This window comes from Rhinoderma darwinii, unplaced genomic scaffold (genome assembly GCF_050947455.1).
Source record: "Rhinoderma darwinii isolate aRhiDar2 unplaced genomic scaffold, aRhiDar2.hap1 Scaffold_66, whole genome shotgun sequence".
Classification (NCBI taxonomy): Eukaryota; Metazoa; Chordata; class Amphibia; order Anura; family Rhinodermatidae; genus Rhinoderma; species Rhinoderma darwinii.
Window position 1 is genome coordinate 1,251,957 of NW_027464216.1, and position 15,552 is coordinate 1,267,508.

Genomic DNA, 15,552 nt, shown 5'->3' on the forward strand with positions numbered 1-15,552 from the left:
TTAATCGAACCCACAAATGTAATGCTCCAGATTCTCAACTAGCTCAAAGGAAGGTCAGTTTTATAGCTCCTCTAAACAGCAAAACTGTTTACAGCGGTGCTAACATAATTGAACAAGGGTTTTCAAGTGTTTTCTAATCATCCATTAGCCTTCTAACACAGTTAGCAAACACAATGTACCATTAGAACACTGGAGTGATGGTTGCTGGAAATGGGCCTCTATACACCTATGTAGATATTGCATTAAAAACGAGACGTTTGCAACTAGAATAGTCATTTACCACATTAACAATGTATAGAGTGTATTTCTAATTAATTTAATGTTATCTTCATTGAAAAAAAACTGTGCTTTTCTTTCAAAAATAAGGAAATTTCTTAGTGACCCTAAACTTTTCAACGGCAGTGTATATGGTCTGCAGAATGCCTGTGTAGGACTGATATCTGTTCTCTGAAAACAGCTCTGAAATTTTCAGCCATTTTTGACTTTGCGTGTGAACCCTAAGACTATGTGTAAAGGGTTTGCCAGACACAGGTTCAGTGCCGACGCCCGGGGTTAATCAGCCTTCATCAGCTCCAAGGTCTGCTAGAGTGACGCGATCTCTTACCACTCAGTCTGTCAGGCTAAGGAGAAGGAGAACCTATCACAGCCTGGCCTGACAGTTCTAGCTCCCGCCCTTGGTCTATTTTTACCCTTGCTTGGGCGCACAGGTATTTCCCGCAAACATGAAGCCTAATAAAATCTTGCTTCCCTCTCAGGTCTCTTTTGATGGAAGGTCTGCCACTGACAGTGCCTTTGTGGATTCAGGGTCTGCTACTAATATTATGTCTGTGGAATTTGCTATGTCTCTAGCTATGCCATTAATTGATTTGCCTAAACCTGTCGCGGTAGTGGGTATTGATTCCACTCTGCTTGCTAATGGTTATTTTAAGCAGCATACCCCTGTTTTTGAACTCAATGTTGGCTCCATTCATTTGGAGCAGTGTTCTGTGTTAGTGATGCAGGGGTTATTGTCCGATTTGATTTTAGGCCTTCCTTGGTTGCAGACGCATAATCCCACTTTTAACTGGAATACTGGTGATCTTACTAAATGGGGTAATGAATGCATGACGTCATGTTTTTCTAATAATTGGTTTCTCTCGTTGAGGAGGTGAACACTCTACCTGAGTTTAGTCAGGACTTCGCTGATGTCTTTTCTAAAAGGGCCTCCGAACAGTTACCTCCTCATAGAGAGTACGATTGGTACCAGGAGCTAAGCTCCCTAAAGGTAGGATATTTAATCTCTCTTGTCCTGAACGTGAAGCCATGAGAGAATATATCCAAGAAAGCCTGGCCAAGGGTTACATTCGCCCCTCTACTTCTCCGGTAGGTGCTGGCTTCTTCTTCGTGGGGAACAAGGATGGTGGTCTTAGGCCGTGCATCGATTACCTAAATTTAAATAAGATCACTGTAACTAACCAATATCCCCTTCCTTTGTTTCCTGATCTCTTCAATCAGGTTCAGGAGGTCCAATGGTTCTGAAGTTCGATCTTCGGGGGGCTTATAACCTTATCCGGATCAGAGAGGGGGATGAGTGGAAGACTGCGTTTAATACACCCGAAGGTCATTTTGAATATCTCGTCATGCCCTTTGGGTTGTGTAATGCTCCCGCGGTCTTACAGAATTTCATAAATGAGATTTTAGGAGACTATCTGTGGGTATTTCTTGTAGTGTACCTTGATGATTTACTTGTGTTTTCTAAGGACTGGTCCTCCCACATTGAGCATGTCAGGATGGTGCTCCAGGCCCTTCGGAAAAACAAACTCTTTGCAAAAACCGAAAAATTTGTGTTTGGTGTTACATAGTTACATAGTACATAGTTACATAGTTTGTACGGTTGAAAAAAGACACATGTCCATCAAGTTCAACCAAGGGATGGGAAAGGGGAAGTGGGATAGGAAAGGGGAAGTACAAATTTCTACACATAGCAGTTAATATTTTTTTGTTCTAGGAAATTATCTAAGCCTTTTTTAAAGCCATCTACTGTCCCTGCTGTGACCAGCTCCTGCGGTAGGCTATTCCATAGATTCACAGTTCTCACAGTAAAGAAGGCTTGTCGCCTCTGCAGGTTGAACCTTTTTTTCTCCAGACGGAGGGAGTGCCCCCTTGTTTTTTGAGGGGGTTTTACATGGAACAGGATTTCACCATATTTTTAGTATGCGCCATTCATATATTTATATAAGTTAATCATGTCCCCCCTTAGTCATCTTTTCTCAAGGCTAAATAGGTTTAGTTCTTTTAATCTTTCCTCATAACTTAGATTCTCCATGCCCCTTATTAGCTTCGTTGCTCTTCTTTGTATTTTTTCCAACTCCAGGGCATCCTTTCTATGAACTGGAGCCCAGAACTGGACTGCATATTCTAGATGAGGCCTCACTAATGCCTTGTAAAGTGGTAATATTACCTCCCTGTCCCGCGAGTCCATGCCTCTTTTGATACACGACAATATTTTGCTGGCCTTTGAAGCAGCTGGTGTGCAGGAGATACCATTTTTGGGACAAATCCTCACTCCTAATGAATTCCGCATGGACCCTGCCAAGGTTCAGGCCGTGGCAGAATGGGTCTGCCCTGCCTCCCTGAAGGCCTTACAGTTTTTCCTGGGGTTTGCTAATTATTACAGGAGATTTATTGCTAACTTGTTGGTTATCGCTAAGCCTCTTACGGACCTTACTCGTAAAGGTGCTGATCTCCACTGGCCTCCAGAGGCGGTCCAGGCTTTTGAGGTCCTTAAGAGGTGCTAACCAAATGGAGCCATTTATCGTGGAGGTTGACGCCTCCAAGGTGGGAGTGGGTGTTGTCTTGTCCCAGGGTACTAGGTCTCTCACCCATCTCCGTCCCTGTGCCTACTTCTCCAGGAAGTTCTCCTCCACTGAGAGAAACTATGACGTTGGCAACCGCAAACTCTTAGTGTAATGTCGGGGTAGGGAGACAGACAGGTGAGCCCTAATCTACCCGCAACTCAGTCCCTGCCTACTTGCACGGCCCATCCTAGGCGACGGCGTACAACTGGGCGACGGTCCCTACTCTCAATATGTGCACGACAGACAAACAGACAAGGGTACACAGAAGCTAAGGGAAATGGGGCAGTTGCCAACGGCAACACCGTGAGCAACAAGAGTAGTGAACGAGTCGAGTCAAACCAGGAGTGTACGTGGTGCCAAACGCAGAGCAGGAGAGTAGTCAGTAAAGCCAGGGTCAATATGAAGCAGAGGTCAATAGGAAAAGCAGGAACAGCAGAGCCAGGAAGCAAGAGAATCACAGGCAAAGGACAAGCAGGAAATGAAGGTATAAGCAGACAAAGGGCGTGAGCTAGGACCGTCTGGCCAGGCTGTGATAGGTTCTCCCACTCCTCAGCCTACCAGCCTGAGTGGTAGCATAACAAGTCACTCTAGCAGACCTAGGCACAGATGCAGGCTGATTAACCACGGGCGTTGACACAGACGCTGTGTCTGACAAATTCTTTGCAGTACCCCCTCTTTTATGAGAGACCACTGGACCCTTCCTAGGTGGACCTGGCTTGTTGGGGAACCGAAGATGGAACTTCCTAAGCAATAACCCGGCGTGAACATCCGGGGGGGACCCAAGTCCTCTCCTCAGGCCCGTATCCTCTCCAATGGACCAGGTACTGCAGGGAGCCTTGGACCATTCTGCTGTCCACAATCTTGGCCACCTCGAATTCTACCCCTTCAGGGGTCAGAACAGGGACCGGAGGTTTCCTCGAGGTAGCCAAGGATGGGGAGCAGCGTTTCAGGAGGGAGGCATGTAACACGTTGTGTATTTGAAAAGATGGGGCTAACCTCAGCCGGAAGGAGACAGGGTTAAGGACCTCACTGACCTTGTACGGCCCTATATACTGGGGAGCAAATTTTTTGGACGGAACTTTAAGGCGCACATTTTTTGAAGACAACCACACCAGATCCCCGACCACAAACAAGGGTTTAGTAGAACGCCTTTTATGTGCCTGAGTCTTTTGTGTGCTGGGACGCCTCAAGGTTCTTCTGAACCTGGGCCCAGACTGTGCACAGTTCCCGATGAACGACATCTACCTCGGGATTGTTGGACCCACCAGGAGAAACGGAGGAGAACCATGGGTTAAACCCAAAATTACAGAAAAAGGGGGAGACCCCTGACGAGTTACTGACCCGGTTATTAAGGGAAAATTCGGTGAGGGGAATGAAGGAGACCCAATCATCTTGACAGTCAGAGATAAAACACCTTAAATATTGTTCTAGAGACTGATTAGTCCTCTCAGTTTGGCCATTAGTTTCAGGATGGAAGGCAGAGGAGAAGGACAGATCAATCTCCAACTTTTTACAGAAGGCTCTCCAAAACAATGAAACAAATTGTACCCCTCTGTCAGAAACAATATTGACAGGAACCCCATGGAGACGCAGAATGTGTTTGACAAACAAGGTAGCTAACGTCTTGGCATTGGATTGTTTCTTGAGGGGTACAAAGTGGCACATCTTACTGAAGCGGTCTACTACAACCCACACCACCGACTTACCTTCGGATGGAGGCAGATCAGTGATAAAATCCATGGAGATATGTGTCCAAGGTCTCTGGGGAATGGGCAAGGAACTTAGTAAGCCCGCTGGTCAGGACCTGGGAGTCTTGGACCTAGCACAAATTTCACAAGCGGCGACGTAGGCCTTAAAGTCTTTAGGCAATCCAGGCCACCAATAGGTTCTAGAAATTAGGTGCTTGGTACCCAGGATGCCTGGATGGCCAGATAGTGCCGAGTCATGATTCTCCCTGAGCAACCTTAGCCGGAATTGCAGGGGAACAAACATCTTGTTCTCAGGAAGATTCTTGGGAGCTGAACCTTGATCAGCCGCAATTTCGGAGACTAAGTCTGAATACACAGAGGATATGATTATACCTGGGGGCAAAATTCAAGAGGGATCCTCTTCAGGCTGGCAGGCTGAGGAGAGGGAGAACCTATCACAGCCTGGCCTGACGGTTATAGCTCCCGCCCTTGGTCTATTTTTACCCTCACTTGCAGCATATTCCTTGCCTGTGATTGTCTGGTTTCCTGACTCTGCGATTCTTGCTATTTACCTTATTAACCGTTGTTACCTATTGACCCTGGCTTAACTGACTATTCTCCTGCTCTGATTTGCTACTTTGTACTCTCCTTTTTTGTCTCGGCTCGTTTACCACTGCCTGTTGCTCACAGTGTTTCCGTGGGCAAATGCCCCTACCTCCCCCTTTTTCTTCTGTGTGCCCTTGTCTTGTGTTGTCTGTCTTGCACTTATTGAGCATAGGGAATGTTGCCCAGTTGTACGCCATCACTTAGGACGAGCCTTGCAAGTAGGCAGGGACTAAGATCCATGGAGATATGGGTCCAAGGTCTATGGGGAATGGGCAAAGAACATAGTAAGTACGCAGGTCGGGACCTGGGAGTCTTGGACCTAGCACAAATTTCACAAGCGGCGACGTAGGCCTTAACGTCTTTAAGCAAGCTAGACCACCAATAGGTTCTAGAAATGAGGTGCTTGGTACCCAGGATGCCTGGATGGCCAGATAGTGCGAAGTCATGGTTCTCCCTGAGCAACCTTAGCCGGATTTGCAGGGGAACAAATAGCTTGTTCTCAGGAAGGTTCTGGGGAGCAGAAGCTTGATCAGCCGCAATTTTGGAGACTAAGTCTGAATCCACAGAGGATATGAGTATACCTGGGGGCAAAATACAAGCGGGATCCTCCTCAGGAGGAGGGCTGGCCATGAGGCTACGCGACAGAGCATCAGCTTTAATATTTTTTGACCCAGCCCTATAGGTAACCACAAAGTTGAATCTCGTAAAAAAACAACGCCCATCGAGCTTGTCTCGGGTTTAGCCTCCGGGCAGATTCTAGGAAAACCAGATTCTTGTGGTCAGTAAGGACCGTTACCTGGTGCCCAGCCCCCTCCAGGAAGTGGCACCACTCTTCAAAGGCCCATTTAATGGCTAAGTGTAAAGGATTTGCCAGACACAGCGTTTGTGTCAATGCCCGTGGGTAATCAGCCTGCATCTGTGCCTAGGTCTGCTAGAGTGACTCGTTCTGCTACCACTCAGGCTGGTAGGCTGAGGAGTGGGAGAACCTATCACAGCCTTGCCAGACGGTCCTAGATACCGCCCTTTGTCTACTTATACCTTCACTTGCTGCTTGTCCTTTGCCTGTGATTCTCTTCCTTCCTGGCTCTGCTGTTCCTGCTTTTCCTTTTGACCTCTGCTTCATATTGACCCTGGCTTTACTGACTACTCTCCTGCTCTGCGTTTGGCACCACGTACACTCCTGGTTTGACTCGACTCGTTCACTACTCTTGTTGCTCACGGTGTTGCCGTGGGCAACTGCCCCATTACTCTTAGCTTCTGTGTACCCTTGTCTGTTTGTCTGTTGTGCACATATTGAGCTTAGGGACCGTCAACCAGTTGTACGCCGTCGTCTAGGACGAGCCGTGCAAGTAGGCAGGGACTGAGTTTCTGGTAGATTAGGGCTCACCTGTCCGTCTCCCTACCCCGTTTCATTACACTATGGCACCTGATAGCTCTGCTACTTGATAGGAGACAGCGGCTTTGCAGACAGTATCACATATAATATGCTTAGATACAAAGGCTTAGCAGACAGTACCACACATGCTAGGCCCAATTAGAAGGTTAATTGTGAAAAAATTTCTTATGGTGTTTTTCGATAAAGGTCACTTGAACTGGTATCATTTAAACAGTTAACCGATGAATGGCGATGTTTATGTGGAATTTACCCTGCGGCATAATGTACCATATAATGTTTTCACATTTTTTTTAAAAAAAACCTACATTTTGTGGGGTGAATTGAAAAAAAAACTGTAATTACGCCTTTTCTGTTTTGATTTTACAATGTTCATCGGGCGGCATGAATTGCATGATAACTTGATTCTGCGGTTCGTTACGATTATGGTGATACCAAATTTATATAGTTTTATTTTTTACAAAATAATTTGTTTTTGTGACGCTGCATTCGAAGATGAACTGCATAGTTTTTCCAATGCAACAGCACTTCATTGGGCGGGAAGGGGTTAAAACCCACTCTCTGAAGCCCCCCTTCAAGATACATTTCAACTAATCTGGTCCCCATGGCAGAAATATGTCTTACCATCTGGCACCTCCAGCAGACTAATTTCAGTCTAGTTTGATTTCTTTTACCTCAGAGTTCCTCTTTTTACCTTTTTTTAATTTCTTTTCTCCCCCCTTTTTTTTTTCTATTTCTAACAGGGGCTGTGCAGGATTAGAAAAATATGGCTGCTTTCTTCCAAAAACAGCACCACACCTATCCACAGGTTGTATCTGGTATTGCAGGTTTGCTCCATTGAAGTGAATGGTAATGAGCTGTAGTACCACACACAACCTATGGACAGGTGTGGTGCTGGTTTTTGGAGAAAGCAGACAAGTTATCTTATCCTGGACAACTCTTTGTCATGGATTGTTCTTGTGCGGAGATGCTCCCTGCATTATCCCTTTTCCTTTATGGCCGCTGATATGTTCTATTCAGCTTTATGGCCTCTGTGGTATGTACACTGCCAGTCATTAAAGGGTTAACACTTCAGACCACTGTGGGTGACGTCACAATGAATGAGGCAGCAGTGTTAATAAACTCTTGCAGTAATGATGATGAATGCGCTGATGTCATAAATACAAATGTTTATGACATAAAGAAGATTCCATATTAGAAGGTTTTACTGCCACATTCAGCGCCATATTAGATGGGACTGAGGACCTTGAGCCTGACTTCCCCACCAATGCCGACCTGATGTGATTTGGAGGTTCTAGCAGGGAAACCCTTCACCCAAGACCACTTCTTCATCACAGTGATGCCATCCTCTTCATACGGGTTGTCTGTAATAGAGGGGAGTTTCCAGCAGGAGATTCCCCTCTATTAGCCAGAGCGGAGACAGGTGCTACAAGGAGGCATCTGGAGGACCCCTCTGGAGGACCCGTCTCAACCAAGCATCGCCCATTCATTTTAATGGGTGCACAGGAAGAGAGACTTCCGCCTAGCCAACCAGATCAGCCGATTTATGTGTTTTATGTCGTTCGTTCATTGTAATGTCTTTCCTTGAAAATCTGAGAAAACGTACAAATTCTGTTACAAATTCTATTTTGGCACCTTCTAAGCCCAGAGGAAGGGCCATCTTCCAGCCATGGTTTCCCTAGAGGTTTCCCCCACAGGGGGTTTTTCCTTTCCTGCGTGCTGGAGGGTGACTCTTCGTGAGGCGTTTTTTTTTCCATTTTGGGTTTGGTCATATAATATAATAAAAGTTTTGACCATTTAACACCCAATTATAATGTTTTGTGTCTTTATTTTGCATGACTTGGGGTAAGTTGAGTGATGTATGTGTATGCAAATTACACTTACCTATATATCTGTTCCCCATTCATAACCCACACCTTTCTCTCAAGAAGACTCGACACTGAGGGTTTGGATAAAGTGGCCACAGCAGCCATTTTATTAAGAAATAAATATTCAAGTTAGTTAACTCAATTAACCATAAATAAATAATATCCATATTATTTATTAACAAAAACAATAATAAATCAATAATGCACGAACCATAAATTATAACCCAAACACGTCAGACACCACTGACAAACAAACATTAACACATAGACTAGGAGAAGTCCTTGGAGCTATCATTAACTTTTTATGTTACCGGCTATCTGCCCCACCATTTTACCCCCAGCCATAAAAACCCGGCTCAGAGGCACCAATATTCCTGGCAGATGCCGCAAGGTAACTTCCACCTCTCCCAAGGGATAACACCCTAAGGAAACAACACTATCCAACCGCCAGACACTGTCCTTTCATCTTTAAAACCCGGGGAGATCCATACCCACGATGCATCCCCCCCCCCATAATTATTTGTCTAACTCCAAGGACTCCCCAGCAGCTGCCATGACAAAACGAAAATACCCACTGAAAGACCCCACCTGTTCTCATACTTCCCTGACCATATGATCAAATACTAACAAAAAAGGGGGAGGGCGGGCGGGGATGTCTTACTCCGTGCGCTGCTCCCGACCAAGAGACCGGGAAGTCAGCGCACTTCCGGCTAACCCTCACCGGATCCCGTCCCTCTCCTAGACCCACCCCCTCCACTTACCCTCCCCTTTGGCTGTGACACGATCCTCCCTCCTATCCTCGTCATGTCTGGCCTACCCTCCACTGTGGTATGGTCCATCCGGCCTGTGCTTGACTTGGGGTAAGTCGAGTGATGTTTGTGTATGCAAATTACACTTACCTATATATCTGTTCCCCATTCATAACCCACATCTTTCTCTCAAGAAGACTCGACACCGAGGGTTTGGATAAAGTGGCCACAGCAGCCATTTTATTAAGAAATAAATATAAACGTTAGCATTGTGAGAAACTAGACATGGACCGCACAATCCAAAGTATATACGTTGATCTGAGCCGCTAGGCATAATTTAGAAACATGAACATGAGGTTCTTTGTAAACATTTTGATCAAACTGTATAAGTCCACTTGCCACTTCACGGCGACCTCTTTAAAGTGGGTCCCTACTCTAGCAGTTGCAGCACCGCATGGCGGCTACCGCCACCGCAGCACCGCTCCTGCAGAGGGAGCAACCCAGGGGCCCAAAAGCACCCATGCCTTCAGACCGTGCCAAGCCTCCTTGGCTCTGGGCCACGTCCCCCCACAAGTGCAGCACTACAGCAACAGACACCACCATACAGCACCACAACATGTGAACAGATGGAATGAGCTCACCTTGCCATGCACCCCCAGTGGCCAACTGAGAGCACAAGCAACAGCAGGAACACTTATGAGGTCATTCTGGAATTTAAATCAGCTGGGTATTTTTTCAAATGCGTGGAGTGCTGGTACCAAGTAAAACAAAGGAAATGAGGAGGATAGACTATACAATATCAGCATTGTGAGAAACAAGACATGGACCGCACAATCCACAGTATATACGTTGATCTGAGCCGCTAGGCATAATTTATAAAAATGAACACGAGGTTCTTTGTAAACATTTTGATCAAACTGTATAAGCCCACTTGCCACTTCACGGCAACCTCTTTAAAGTGGGTCCCTAATCTAGCGGTTGCAGCACCGCATGGCAGCTACCGCCACCGCAGCACCGCTCCTGCAGAGGGAGCAACCCAGGGGCCCAAAAGCACCCATGCCTTCAGACCGTGCCAAGCCTCCTTGGCTCTGGGCCACGTCCCCCCACAAGTGCAGCACTACAGCAACAGACACCACCATACAGCACCACAACATGTGAACAGATGGAATGAGCTCACCTTGCCATGCGCCCCCAGTGGCCAACTGAGAGCGCAAGCAAGAGCAGGAACACTTATTAGGTCATTCTGGAATTAAAATCAGCTGAGTATTTTTTCAAATGCGTGGAGTGCTGGTACCAAGTAAAACAAAGGAAATGAGGAGGATAGACTATACAATATCAGCATTGTGAGAAACTAGACATGGACCACACAATCCACAGTATATACGTTGATCTGAGCTGCTAGGCATAATTTAGAAACATGAACATGAGGTTCTTTGTAAACATTTTGATCAAACTGTATAAGCCCACTTGCCACTTCACGGCGACCTCTTTAAAGTGGGTCCCTACTCTAGCGGTTGCAGCACCGCATGGCGGCTACCGCCACCGCAGCACCGCTCCTGCAGAGGGAGCAACCCAGGGGCCCAAAAGCACCCAAGTCCTTGGAGCTATCATTAACTTTTTATGTTACCGGCTATCTGCCCCACCATTTTACACCCAGCCGTAAAAACCCGGCTCAGAGGCACCAATATTCCTGGCAGATGCCGTAAGGTAACTGCCACCTCTCCCAAGGGATAACACCCTAAGGAAACGACACTATCCAACCGCCAGACAGTGTCCTTTCATTTTTAAAACCCGGGGGGGATCCATACGCACGATGCATCCCCCCCATAATTATTTGTCTAACTCCAAGGACTCCCCAGCCACAGCGAACAGGCCTTGACCACCTCAAGCCTGAGAGTCCCGCCCCAAGAAAATAGCCCTCACAATGCAATCCTGCAAGCCCAAGCACCACAAATCTGTTCCCACATCACTCAGGTGAACACCATCTGCACTCCAATACGCTCCAACTCCAGCTTCCAAGTCCCAGTACCGAACACATATGCCACCATTCCGCGCAACAAATGCAGACACCGCCCTGTTAACTTTTATCCTGGCTTTGTTGATGCGCTCCACCGACCGTGCCAAATGCCAGGATTTTCTAGGCACAATATCCGACCACACCGTGATCAAGTTCGGGTACAACGACCACAGGTGCAACAGATCGTGTTTTATGTCCCGAACCAATTCACGGAACGGGCGGGCCCCAAGATCGTTGCGCACAAGAAATCATCTAAATAATGAATGATCGAATCCACCCCCGCCACAGATTTGACCACCCATTCCAAAAATGAGTTAAATGCCTCAAAGTACTCGCAAGAAATGGAACAACCCATGGGGAGACACCGATCCACATAAAAACTGCCCCCCAAAAACACCCCAGTAAGCGCTGATTATCCACATGCACCGGCAACAGCCGAAAAGCCGCCTCGACATCCGTCTTGGCTATTAACGCCCCCCTACAATGGAAACGCACCCACTTCACCGCCGCGTCGAATGACGTATACACGACCGAGAAAATATCCCTATCTATCCCGTCATTAACCGACAAGCCCTTAGGTTAATGGTATTTGTTCGCCTCCTTCTTCGGGACAACCCCCAGCGGGGAGACGACCAAACCCGGGATGGGGAGAGAACTAAAGGGCCTCGCCATGCGCCCCAAATCCATGTCTTTTGCCAATTTCTCCCTAACCACGTCAGGATGCTGGTAAGCTGACTTCAGATCTTTTATGGAAAAGGGGAACCTGTGAGGAGGGGAGGGGATACAAAAACCCACATTAAAACCATCAAACAACAACTGCGCGTTGGCCCTGTCCTGATAACTATTTAGACACCTGACCATCCTTTCCTTCTTCACTGGCGTCACCCCCATGACTGGAGTTAAACCCCCTCCCCCACCTCGTTTTCCCTTGCGAAAGCATTTAGATGTCCCGTGGGACGCGCCATTGCATTGAGAACAAAGGTGCTTGAACTTGCAACCTGCACCGAATTTACACTGCCCCTCATTGTATTGCCAGCACAGCCCGAGCTTTGCGTTGCCCCCTGAGCTGGATTGACCAGATTTGCCTGCTGCCCCCCCGCTCCCGGGAAAGGACTGGCCCGGTCGAACCGGAGCCATTACCCATAACCAGAGGGCAATATCCTTGTGGTCCCACCTAATATTGGGCCGAACCGCCTTCCGTTGTCTAAACTGCTCGTCATAACGTAGACAAGCTACCCCCTGTGAGAGATAAATGGTTAATGCTCTTATGACTATACAGAATAATGGGTATTTTAGAAAGGTTAAGAGAAGAAATAGTTTGCAGATGCTCTGCCGTCCCTTGAAATTGCAAACAGATGGAGGTCAATCGCTTGACCACCCCCCTAAGCATAAAGGAAACCTAAGGGAATACCTGGTGCTCCACCAATGAGCTTTTATGGGAAAGGAAGATGTAAGGCTTGAACATACAGATGACTCATATGTTATGGAATGTTCTTTGTTCGTCTGATGCTATAAGTATGAGCACTGTAGTTCAATAAATTAGAAGTATTACTTTGAGAACTTGGTCTCAGTGTGTCTTTGCTTCTCCGAGCTCGCACCCCCCCCACCTGATTTGAACCTGCATAGATGATCAAGGCGTAAAGTGACCCCATTGCGATCACAGAAATTGGCGCCCGAACAGGGACTTGACCAGAAGGACGGCACCCCACCCAGGGGATCTCCCGGGACTAGAGTGGCGACCTCCCGGATGAAGGAACGTGCAGACCACTGCTGCAGCAAGGTAAGAAGACTTAATTCTTACAAACTCTGCTCTGCACCTTCCTGTCTGGTAGGTCACCTTCCCGGTAGTACTCCTGAGGAATAGAGGGGCCACATGAGGGTATTTTTAGTGTAAAAATCTGGTCAAGTCTAAAATAAATCCTACCCTCAGGATAAAGTGCCTGATCTCTATGGCAGTATTTGTATGAATGTTGTAGAAAACCAGTTTTGTGTCACAAATGCATTTTAAAATAAGGAAAAAATTTTAAAGATGAAAAAAAAATAAAAAAAAAATTCCGATAATCCGGCAAATTACCAGAAACATGTGTACATGCTTCAGGTGACTACGGGGATTATGATAGGCTAAATTTTAGCCCGGAAATCGAAAATTTTGTGCAGTCCAATAATCCGGCATGATGAATCAACACTTGGATTTGACACTCGCCCTATTATTTGGACTAGGGATACTAGCCGTTTTACTGTTATGGTGTGGAGGATATCTCCTTGAGTGGTGTTTAAAGTAAATAAGAAGGACTGTAAAAGGAAGATTCTCTGGCCAGAGTAGAAAGTAAGTACGGAAACTAGAAACTGTCTAAAATAGATGAGAATAGAATTCATCTGTCAGTAGCTAAAATCTGTAACAAAATACGGGTGTGCCTAAGGCTACCATTTACATTCACAAGATGGGAAACTTGGTTACCCTCTTTAAAGATGAACACCCCAAAGGACAAACCGCCAAACAGGTAGTAGCAGAAAGAGAAGTTAAAAAGGCGACACAGGGAATAAAAAAATTAATGAAAGCATGTGGTCTAGAATCCCATGGACGGTTAGACGCAGACAAATGGAATGAATGTTGTGACACAAAGCGTGGATGGCTGAAAGATAAAGGGTTGACTGAGAAAGCCGAAGCATGGAAAAGGTGTCATAGGAAGTAACACGAGGGGGATGCATGGAAACAGAATGTAAGAAAAAGTTTTATTATGATTGTTATAATGAAAATCCAGGAAAAAGGACAGAGAAAGTAGGTAGACCCCCGGGGTATGGAGACAGAACGTTAAATGGTCCAGAAGGATGGACGTGTTTTAGGTGCGGTTCTCAGAACCTTGAGTGGAGGGATGTATGTTATGCATGTGGCGCACCCAGACCTAGGGACAAAAATTCTCTAGGTATATACCCAGTAGTGCCAGGATACTCGAACAACAACCCTTTTGCGCCTGCCCCCACGCATATACCGGAACCATATAAGCAGGTTGCGGGAATGGCCCCAGTGGTGTTAGCACCAGCAGGGGTAATTACTAGGGCAGGAAAAACAAATAGAGGAGCAGAGGGAGGGGATGAGGAAGATTAAGAGGAGCAAAAAGAGCAAAACAGGAAAGACAGGGCATATTGCCAGAAATTGTAGAGGCCCAAAGCGCCCCAGACAGACCAAAGGAAACATACCCACGGCCCCACCTAGTGACCAACAGATACAAACATATCAAGCATAGGACAGTGGCAACCCCAGGGAAAGTGCAGTGGTCCTAATACAATCAGTAACTTTAGGACCTGCCCCTACAGTTCCTTTGAGTATTAATGATGGAACCCCGATTCCATTCTTGATAGACACGGGAGCAGCCACCACTGTCATAAAAACTGCACACGTCCCTTCAGACCTCCTATCCCCGGATTATCAGGAATGCATAGGCGTAGGAGGAAGTATAACGAATAATCAAGTGACAAAACCTGTCACCCTACATTTTGGCCCACATCGGTCTCTGGTCACTAGATTAGTTGTTAGCCAATCAACTCCCGTCTGCCTATTAGGTGCAGATTTGTTGCAGAAATTACAAGCCCACATAGAATATCTTCCAGATGGTACGGTCAAGTTGACCGGTAGTTTAAATGATGTCTCATAGCAGTGTCTCATAGCAGCCTGTGATACAGATCCATGGGAAGACCGACCGCCAGTAGGAGTCCACGTGTGTACTCCAGTAGAACAGCATCACCATTTAAAACATATACCTCATGTTTTATGGTGGAAAAGCCCTACGGACGTAGGAGTTCTGCCAGTACCCCCTGTCACTGTACAACTAAAACCTGGCCACCCACTGCCCCAGAAAAAGCAATATCCTCTCAGCCAGGCTCAATCAGACGCTATCTCGGATCGGATAGCATAAAAGATTTTCTGAATGCAGGAGTTCTGGTGGAAATAGTCTCCCCCTGTAACACCCCACTGTATCCAGTCAAGAAGAAATCAGACAAAGGGCAGCCCACTAAATATAGAATGGTTCAAGACCTTAGAGCAGTAAATGCAGCCACTGTATTTAATACGCCCATTGTTCCAAACCCTCATGTGCTCTTAGCCCAGATTCCACCTACCGCCTCTCATTTTACGGTGGTGGACCTGGCAAATGCATTCTTTTCAGTCCCTCTACATACTGATTGCCAATACCTTTTTGCATTCACCCATCAAGGCAAACAATATGCATGGACCGTTCTACCTCAAGGTGCCCACAACTCACCCAGTGCTTACACGGCTGCTATGCAAACAGTATTAGCCGATTGGCTGCCACCACCGGATGTTGTATTATTGCAGTATGTCGATGATTTACTTCTTTGCTGTCCCTCTTCCGAAGCGTGTATCCAAGCTTCGGTAT